Source organism: Salmo salar, chromosome ssa13, assembly GCF_905237065.1.
Source record: "Salmo salar chromosome ssa13, Ssal_v3.1, whole genome shotgun sequence".
In the NCBI taxonomy this organism is placed as follows: domain Eukaryota; kingdom Metazoa; phylum Chordata; class Actinopteri; order Salmoniformes; family Salmonidae; genus Salmo; species Salmo salar.
In genome coordinates, this window is record NC_059454.1 from 43441437 (window position 1) to 43450681 (window position 9245).

The 9245-nt window shown below is 42.4% G+C and overlaps 1 long non-coding RNA gene across 1 annotated transcript; it reads left to right on the forward strand.

Annotated features, from left to right (window-relative positions):
* Nucleotides 1-973: 973 nt before the first annotated feature.
* LOC123726141 (uncharacterized) lies at nt 974-8764 on the forward strand. The gene is made up of 3 exons (XR_006758459.1): nt 974-1091; nt 3433-3643; nt 8656-8764. It is a non-coding gene; the product is annotated as an uncharacterized lncRNA (long non-coding RNA).
* Nucleotides 8765-9245: the final 481 nt, after the last annotated feature.

Sequence of the window (9245 nt, forward strand, 5' to 3'; positions counted from 1 at the left end):
TTACAATGACGGCCTACCCCGGCCAAACCCTAACCCGGACGACGCTGGGATAAATAATTGTGCGCCGCCCTATGGGACTCCCAATCACAACTGGTTGTGATACAGCCTGGAATCGAACCAGGGTCTTTAGTGACACCTCTAGCACTGAGATGCAGTGCTTTAGACCACTGCGCTACTCGAGAGCCCTGTGGATATTACGTTGAAGATCTGATGTTTCAAAGGTACAAATTCAACATAGACAAACCTTGTATAAAATATGTTGACAATTTGTTGCCGCGATGACAAAATTTTACCCTCAAAACAACAGTTGATTACTTTTTTCTAAATTAAAGGTATTTTCCACATAGATTCCACGGTAACACTTTACTTGACACCCATTGTCATAACCTGTCATAATATGGTCATAACACTGTCATGACCCATATAGTTACACTTGTTGTGATATACAGTGTATTGTGTTATTTTATGGCTGGTTATGACACCTACATAAGAGTGTCAAAACCTTTTTTTTCCTCTGCCAAGAAGTTCACTTTCGTGTTATGACGCTGGGTGTCAAGTAAAGTGTTACTGGTTCCACATTACAATATGTTGACAAATTACGTTGAAACAACGCTGATTTAACCAGTATGTGCCCGGTGGGTTGAGATGACAAACCTTGACCAGCAGTTAGTGGCAGTCATAAATTAGAATGATGTTTCAGAGACTAGGGACATAGAGAAGCAGTTTGCTAATAACTAACAGAAAACATCAGACAACACAAAACATCTCATCCATCATAGTGTGGGATAAATATTCTCCTTGGCATGATCTCCCTGAATGGATAGAAGTTCAGACAGAAATGTGCTTATAATGTTATGTTTGAAAGTACTCCTCATATTTTCTGTCTCCTATTGGTGCAGTGAAAGCATTGACATGACACTGAGTCTGTCACGTGAGCTAAGTCCAATATCCTACCTACACATTACCTACCTACCGGAGTAAAACTATAAATTGACCTAGTCAACGTGGGGCATGTTGTGAGTAATGGATATGTGGGTCATTTAAACGCAACATTGACGATTGTCAAGAAGACTTACAGCATTGCAGCACAGGTATTTTGAAAATGAACCTTTTAATGCACTCAACTGTAGTGAATGAGGACAATCATTTGTGATAGGCAGACTCACATAAGTGGACAAACATTTGAAGTCCTAAACTTCTCTCTTTTTCAGTGCTGGATAAAGGTAGATGCAGCACATTTCAGTCAGTGTGTGCTCACTCCCCCTTCTCCTCTTTACCCTCTCCATCCCCCAGTCGGCTTCCTGGCTGTCACCACACTGTGCGGTTATATGTATTCCCTATTGTATCACTGCCACCCACCCACACACCCACACACACACACAGTTAGTTAACCCCATGTTTGGACTTCAAACCAGATGGAACTAGATAAAGAGAGGCACTCCCAATAGATATACTTGTTGGGCAATTACAACAAGCAATACGCCACGTTTCCATAACTAAACTCACAAAGTAACCTAAACAGTTGTGTGTTTACTGAGCAGAGTAGGTCATGCGGTTGCTCTTAAAACATATCTCAAAGAAACCCCCTCTTATCAAACACTGGAATAATTTCAACAAGTCATTAACTTCCTTATACATACAGTGAAACCACAGTTATGTTCCAACATTGACGCTAGCATAATTTCAGCAATGAAGCAATATACTGAGCATGCAGTCTAAGATGTGGTATGCTAATATGGACATTGAATTGTACTTAATGTATCTGCACTTGCAGGACAGAAGTGAACAGAACATACAGCTGAAGTCAGAAGTTTACATACACCTTAGCCAAATACATTAAAACTCAGTTTTTCACAATTCCTGACATTTAATCCTAGTAAAACTTCCCTGTTTTAGGTCAGTTAGAATCACCACTTTATTTTCAGAATGTGAAATGTCAGAATAATAGTAGAGAGAATGATTTATTTCAGCTTTTATTTCTTTCATCACATTCTCAGTGGGTCAGAAGTTTACATACAGTCAATTAGTATTTGGTAGCATTGCCTTTAAAATTGTTAAACTTGGGGCAAACATTTCAGGTAGCCTTCCACAAGCTTCCCACAATAAGTTGGATGAATTGTGGCCCATTCCTCCTGACAGAGCTGGTGTAACTGAGTCAGGTTTGTAGGCCTCCTTGCTCGCACACACTTTTTCAGTTCTGCCCACAAATTTCCTATAGGATTGAGGTCAGGGCTTTGTGATGGCCACTCCCAATACCTTGACTTTGTTGTCCTTAAGCCATTTTGCCACAACTTTGGAAGTATGCTTGGGCTCATTATCCATTTGGAAGACCCATTTCCAACCAAGCTTTAACTTCCTGACTGATGTCTTGAGATGTTGCTTCAATATATCCACATCATTTTCCGTCCTCATGATGCAATCTATTTTGTGAAGTGCACCAGTACCTCCTACAGCAAAGCACCCCCACAACATGATTCTGCCACCCCCGTGCTTCATGGCTGGGATGGTGTTCTTCGGCTTGCAAGCCTCCCCCTTTTTCCTCCAAATGTAAAGATAGTCATTATGGCCAAACAGTTCTATTTTTGTTTCATCAGACCAGAGGACATTCCTCCAAAAAGTACGATCTTTGTCCCCATGTGCAGTTGCAAACCGGAGTCTGGCTTTTTTATGGCGGTTTTGGAGCAGTGGCTTCTTCCTTGCTGAGCGGCCTTTCAGGTTATGTCGACATAGGACTCGTTTTACTGTGGATATAGATACTTTGTACCTGTTTCATCCAGCATCTTCACAAGGTCCTTTGCTGTTGTTTTGGGATTGATTTGCACATTTCTCACCAAAGTACGTTCATCTCTAGGAGACAGAACGCGTCTCCTTCCTGAGCGGTATGACAGCTGCGTGGTCCCATGGTGTTTATACTTGCGTACTATTGTTTGTACAGATGAACGTGGTACCTTCAGGCATTTGGAAATTGCTCCCAAGGATGAACCAGACTTGTGGAGGTCAAATACATTTTTCTGAGGTCTTAGCTGATTTATTTTGATTTTCCCATGATGTCAAGCAAAGAGGCACTGAGTTTGAAGGTAGGCCTTGAAATACCTCCACAGGTACACCTCCAATTGACTCAAATGATGTCAATTAGCCTATCAGAAGCTTCTAAAGCCATGACATAATTTTCTGGAATTTTCCAAGCTGTTTAAAGGCACAGTCAACTTAGTGTATGTACATTTCTGACCCACTGGAATTGTGATACAGTGAATTATAAGTGAAATAATCTGTCTGTAAACAATTGCAGGAAAAATTTCTTGAGTCATGCACAAAGTAGATTTGCCAAAACTATAGTTTGTTAACAAGAAATGTGTGAAGTGGTTGAAAAACTAGTTTTAATGACTCCAACTTAAGTGTATATGTAAACTTCTGACTTCAACTATACCACAGGAAAAAGGTTCAACATAAACACACGCCCAGAGGGACTACTACTTCGCCTGAATGGCAGTCTACTCTGTCACGCCAATATTGTTGGGAAGAGCACAGATCTGGGACCAGGCTAACTTCAACATTCCTTACTGAGGCTCCCAGGATGATGAAGATGTGGGAGTCAGATGGATGGGAGAGCTCTCTTCTCAGCCGTCCAAATACCTCAGAAAGGGTGAGACACTCAGGAACACCACTCATCTCTCTCTCTTGTGTTGTTTCTGCATGTCAAGCTTGGTTCCATCAAACAATAGCAAAAGGAAGACATTTGAGTATGTCTACTTTGTGTGTGAACTTACCCTCTTTTCATTGCCATCTCACTCTTTTCTCTGTGTTATCCCATTCACTCACAAAGGAGTGCAATTCTGTCATCACTGCACAGCAGAAATTGCAAAGTGAGGTAATGCTGCCACCCATTATTGCAAAGAAAGAATGTCTGACTTTGTCACAACACATTTCCTTATGGATGTGGTTTCCATACAGTTCAGACTGTGCCATATGCATTACTGTCATTCAGAGCTCTGCTATAACCTATTGTTATAAATACAGGATATCTTTCTTCTTGTCACTCAACACCCACATTTCCCCTCAGACAAATGTTCAGGCAGTAGCGAATGGAATAGACAGCACTCCATTGAAGATTGCCTTCAATAACTAATCTACTGGATGTGTTTCAGCCTATGCTTTATTGTTTTGAAGGCATCTGTGAGGGAGCATGCTACCATTGTTTATTACTCATTGATTAAATGTTCATGATTGTGACAGGCAAGGCATGAAAAGGCAACTCCCAACATCTCCACATTTCAACAGGCCTGGTTTGGCAACAAATTTTTTTTTTGTACCTTTATTTAACTAGGCAAGTCAGTTAAGAACAAACTCTTATTTTCAATGACGGCCTAGAAACAGTGGGTTAACTGCCATGTTCAGTGACAGAATGACAGATTTTTATCTTGTCAGCTAGGGGATTCAATCTCATTTGTACTAAGTTTTCATTAATTATCTAAAGGAATGACCTTAAGAGTACCAAGCAACTCCTTGCATAAACATTAATATTGCGCAAAACAAATTGTGTCCCAGGTATTTATTGACTAGCCTATTCAACAGCTCACTCAGTCACACGGAGGAATGTTTATTATTGTCTTCACTATGTACAGTGAGGGAAAAAAGTATTTGATCCCCTGCTGATTTTGTACGTTTGCCAACTGAAATAAATTATCAGTCTATAATTTTAATGGTAGGTTTATTTGAACAGTGAGAGACAGAATAACAACAAAAAAATTCAGAAAAACGCATGTCAAAAATAAGTATTTGACCCCCTCTCAATCAGAAAGATTTCTGGCTCCCAGGTGTCTTTTATACAGGTAACGAGCTGAGATTAGGAGCACACTCTTAAAGGGAGTGCTCCTAATCTCAGTTTGTTACCTGTATAAAAGACACCTGTCCACGGTAGCAATCAATCAATCAGATTCCAAACTCTCCACCCTGGCCAAGACCAAAGAGCTCTCCCAGGATGTCAGGGACAAGATTGTAGACCTACACAAGGCTGGAATGGGCTACAAGACCATTGCCAAGCAGCTTGGTGAGAAGGTGACAACAGTTGGTATGGTTATTCGCAAATGGAAGAAACACAAAAGAAATGTCAATCTCCCTCGGCCTGGACTCCATGCAAGATCTCACCTCGTGGAGTTGCAATGATCATGAGAACAGTGAGGAATCAGCCCAGAACTACACGGGAGGATCTTGTCAATGATCTCAAGGCAGCTGGGACCATAGTCACCAAGAAAACAATTGGTAACACACTACGCCGTGAAGGACTGAAATCCTGCAGTGCCCGCAAGGTCCCCCTGCTCAAGAAAGCACATATACATGCCCGTCTGAAGTTTGCCACTGAACATCTGAATGATTCAAAGGACAACTGGGTGAAAATATTGTGGTCAGATGAGACCAAAATGGAGCTCTTTGGCATCAACTCAACTCACTGTAGGGAATAGGGTGCCATTTGGGACGCCGACAGTCTCTTATCAGCATCTAGCTTCCGATATGAACCAGTGTCTTTACTCCAGAGCAATAAAGTTGGACCAATATCAAGCAGCACTAGCGTCATCGCTGTGGATACCGTAGGAGTGTGCACAACCACACATAATACATACCAGGCGGTGTCAGAGGAAGACCCCAAAAAATGTCAAAAACTCCAGCCACAGTCCGTTCTTTCTGCTATCGCAAGGCAAGCGGTACCAGTGCACCAAGTCTGGAACCTCAACAGCTTCTACTCCCAAGCCATAAGACTGCTAAATAGCTAATCAATGGCTACCATTGACCATTTTTTGAGTGCATGATATTAATAAAAAGAAAACAAGATCTCTCAAAATGACTAATTTACGTTTGCAATCGCAACAAATAATCTGCTCAGACCCCAACCAAGGAGCATTAAAAGTCATGCTATAAGTTCTCAGACAACCCAAAGATTCCTTGACGCCCTTCCAGACTCCCTCTGCCTACCCAAGGACGTCAGAGGACAAAAATCAGTTAACCACCTAACCGAGGAACTCAATTTAACCTTGCGCAATACCCTAGATGCAGTTGCACCCCTAAAAACTAAAAACATCTGTCATAAGAAACTAGCTCCCTGGTATACAGAAAATACACGAGCTCTGAAGCAAGCTTCCAGAAAATTGGAACGGAAATGGCGCCACACCAAACTGGAAGTCTTCCGACTAGCTTGGAAAGACAGTACCGTGCAGTATCGAAGAGCCCTCACTGCTGCTCGATCATCCTATTTTTCCAACTTAATTGAGGAAAATAAGAACAATCCGAAATTTCTTTTTGATACTGTCGCAAAGCTAACTAAAAAGCAGCCTTCGCAAATGGAGGATGGCTTTCACTTCAGCAGTAATAAATTCATGAACTTCTTTGAGGAAAAGATCATGATAATTAGAAAGCAAATTACAGACTCCTCTTTAAATCTGGGTATTCCTCCAAAGCTCTATTGTCCTGAGTCTACACAACTCTGCCAGGACCTAGGATCAAGGGAGATACTAAAGTGTTTTAGTACTATATCTCTTGACACAATGATGAAAATAATCATGGCCTCCAAACCCTCTAGCTGCATACTGGACCCTATTCCAACTAAACTACTGAAAGAGCTGCTTCCTGTGCTTGGCCCTCCTATGTTGAACATAATAAACGGCTCTCTATCCACCGGATGTGTACCAAGCTCACTAAAAGTGGCAGTAATAAAGCCTCTCTTGAAAAAGCCGAATCTTGATCCTGAAATTATAAAAAACTATCGGCCTATATCGAATCTTCCATTCCTCTCAAAATTTTTTGAAAAAGCTGTTGCACAGCAACTCACTGCCTTCCTGAAGACAAACAATGTATACGAATCACTTCAGTCTGGTTTTAGACCCCATCATAGCACTGAGACTGCACTTGTGAAGGTGGTAAATGACCTTTTAATGACGTCAGACCGAGGCTCTGCATCTGTCCTCGTGCTCCTAGATCTTAGTGCCGCTTTTGATACCATCGATCACCACATTCTTTTGGAGAGATTGGAAACCCAAATTGGTCTACATGGACAAGTTCTGGCCTGGTTTAGATCTTATCTGTCGGAAAGATATCAGTTTGTCTCTGTGAATGGTTTGTCCTCTGACAAATCAATTGTACATTTCGGTGTTCCTCAAGGTTCCGTTCTAGGACCACTATTGTTTTCACTATATATTTTACCTCTTGGGGATGTCATTCGAAAACATAATGTTACATTTCACTGCTATGCGGACGACACACAGCTGTACATTTCAATGAAACATGGTGAAGCCCCAAAATTGCCCTCGCTAGAAGCCTGTGTTTCAGACATAAAGAAGTGGATGGCTGCAAACTTTCTACTTTTAAACTCGGACAAAACAGAGATGCTTGTTCTAGGTCCCAAGAAACAAAGAGATCTTCTGTTGAATCTGACAATTAATCTGGATGGTTGTACAGTCGTCTCAAATAAAACTGTGAAGGACCTCGGCGTTACTCTGGACCCTGATCTCTCTTTTGAAGAACATATCAAGACTGTTTCAAGGACAGCTTTTTTCCATCTACGTAACATTGCAAAAATCAGAAACTTTCTGTCCAAAAATGACGCAGAAAAATTAATCCATGCTTTTGTTACTTCTAGGCTGGACTACTGCAATGCTCTACTTTCCGGCTACCCGGATAAAGCACTAAACAAACTTCAGTTAGTGCTAAATACGGCTGCTAGAATCCTGACTAGAACCAAAAAATTTGATCATATTACTCCAGTGCTAGCCTCCCTACACTGGCTTCCTGTTAAGGCAAGGGCTGATTTCAAGGTTTTACTGCTAACCTACAAAGCATTACATGGGCTTGCTCCAACCTATCTTTCCGATTTGGTCCTGCCGTACATACCTACACGTACGCTACGGTCACAAGACGCAGGCCTCCTAATTGTCCCTAGAATTTCTAAGCAAACGGCTGGAGGTAGGGCTTTCTCCTATAGAGCTCCATTTTTATGGAATGGTCTGCCTACCAATGTGAGAGACGCAGACTCAGTCTCAACCTTTAAGTCTTTACTGAAGACTTATCTCTTCAGTAGGTCCTATGATTAAGTATAGTCTGGCCCAGGAGTGTGAAGGTGAACGGAAAGGCTGGAGCAACGAACCGCCCTTGCTGTCTCTGCCTTGCCGGTTCCCCTCTTTCCACTGGGATTCTCTGCCTCTAACCCTTTTACAGGGGCTGAGTCACTGGCTTACTGGTGTTCTTCCATGCCGTCCATGGGAGGGGTGCGTCACTTGAGTGGGTTGAGTCACTGACGTGGTCTTCCTGTCTGGGTTGGCGCCCCCCCCTTGGGTTGTGCCATGGCGGAGATCGTTGTGGGCTATACTCGGCCTTGTCTTAGGACGGTAAGTTGGTGGTTGGAGACATCCCTCTAGTGGTGTGGGGGCTGTGCTTTGGCAAAGTGGGTGGGGTTATATCCTGCCTGTTTGGCCCTGTCCGGGGGTATCATCGGATGGGGCCACAGTGTCTTCTGATCCCTCCTGTCTCAGCCTCCAGTATTTATGCTGCAGTAGTTTATGTGTCGGGGGGCTAGGGTCAGTCTGTTACATCTGAAGTATTTCTCTTGTCTTATCCGGTGTCCTGTGTGAATTTAAATATGCTCTCTCTAATTCTCTCTTTCTCTCGGAGGACCTGAGCCCTAGGACCATGCCTCAGGACAATCTGGTATGATGACTCCTTGCTGTCCCCAGTCCACCTGGCCGTGCTGCTGCTCCAGTTTCAACTGTTCTGCCTGCGGCTATGGAACCCTGACCTGTTCACCGGACGTGCTTATTGCACCCTCGACAACTGCTATGATTATTATTATTTGACCATGCTGGTCATTTATGAACATTTTAACATCTTGACCATGTTCTGTTATAATATCCACCCTGCACAGCCAGAAAAGGACTGGCCACCCCTCATAGCCTGGTTCCTCTCTAGGTTTCTTCCTAGGTTTTTGGCCTTTCTAGGGAGTTTTTCCTAGGGAGTTTTTCCTAGCCACCGTGCTTCTTTCACATGCATTGCTTGCTGTTTGGGGTTTTAGGCTGGGTTTCTGTACAGCACTTTGAGATATCAGCTGATGTACGAAGGGCTATATAAATACATTTGATTTGATTTAATTCCATTTCTATCATATGTTTATAGTAATGGTTTTCATTATCTGAGAATATCTCTTAAACGTAAAAGCTGAGACTATATTTTTGTCATTTAGCAGATGCTCTGCAGAGCGACTTACA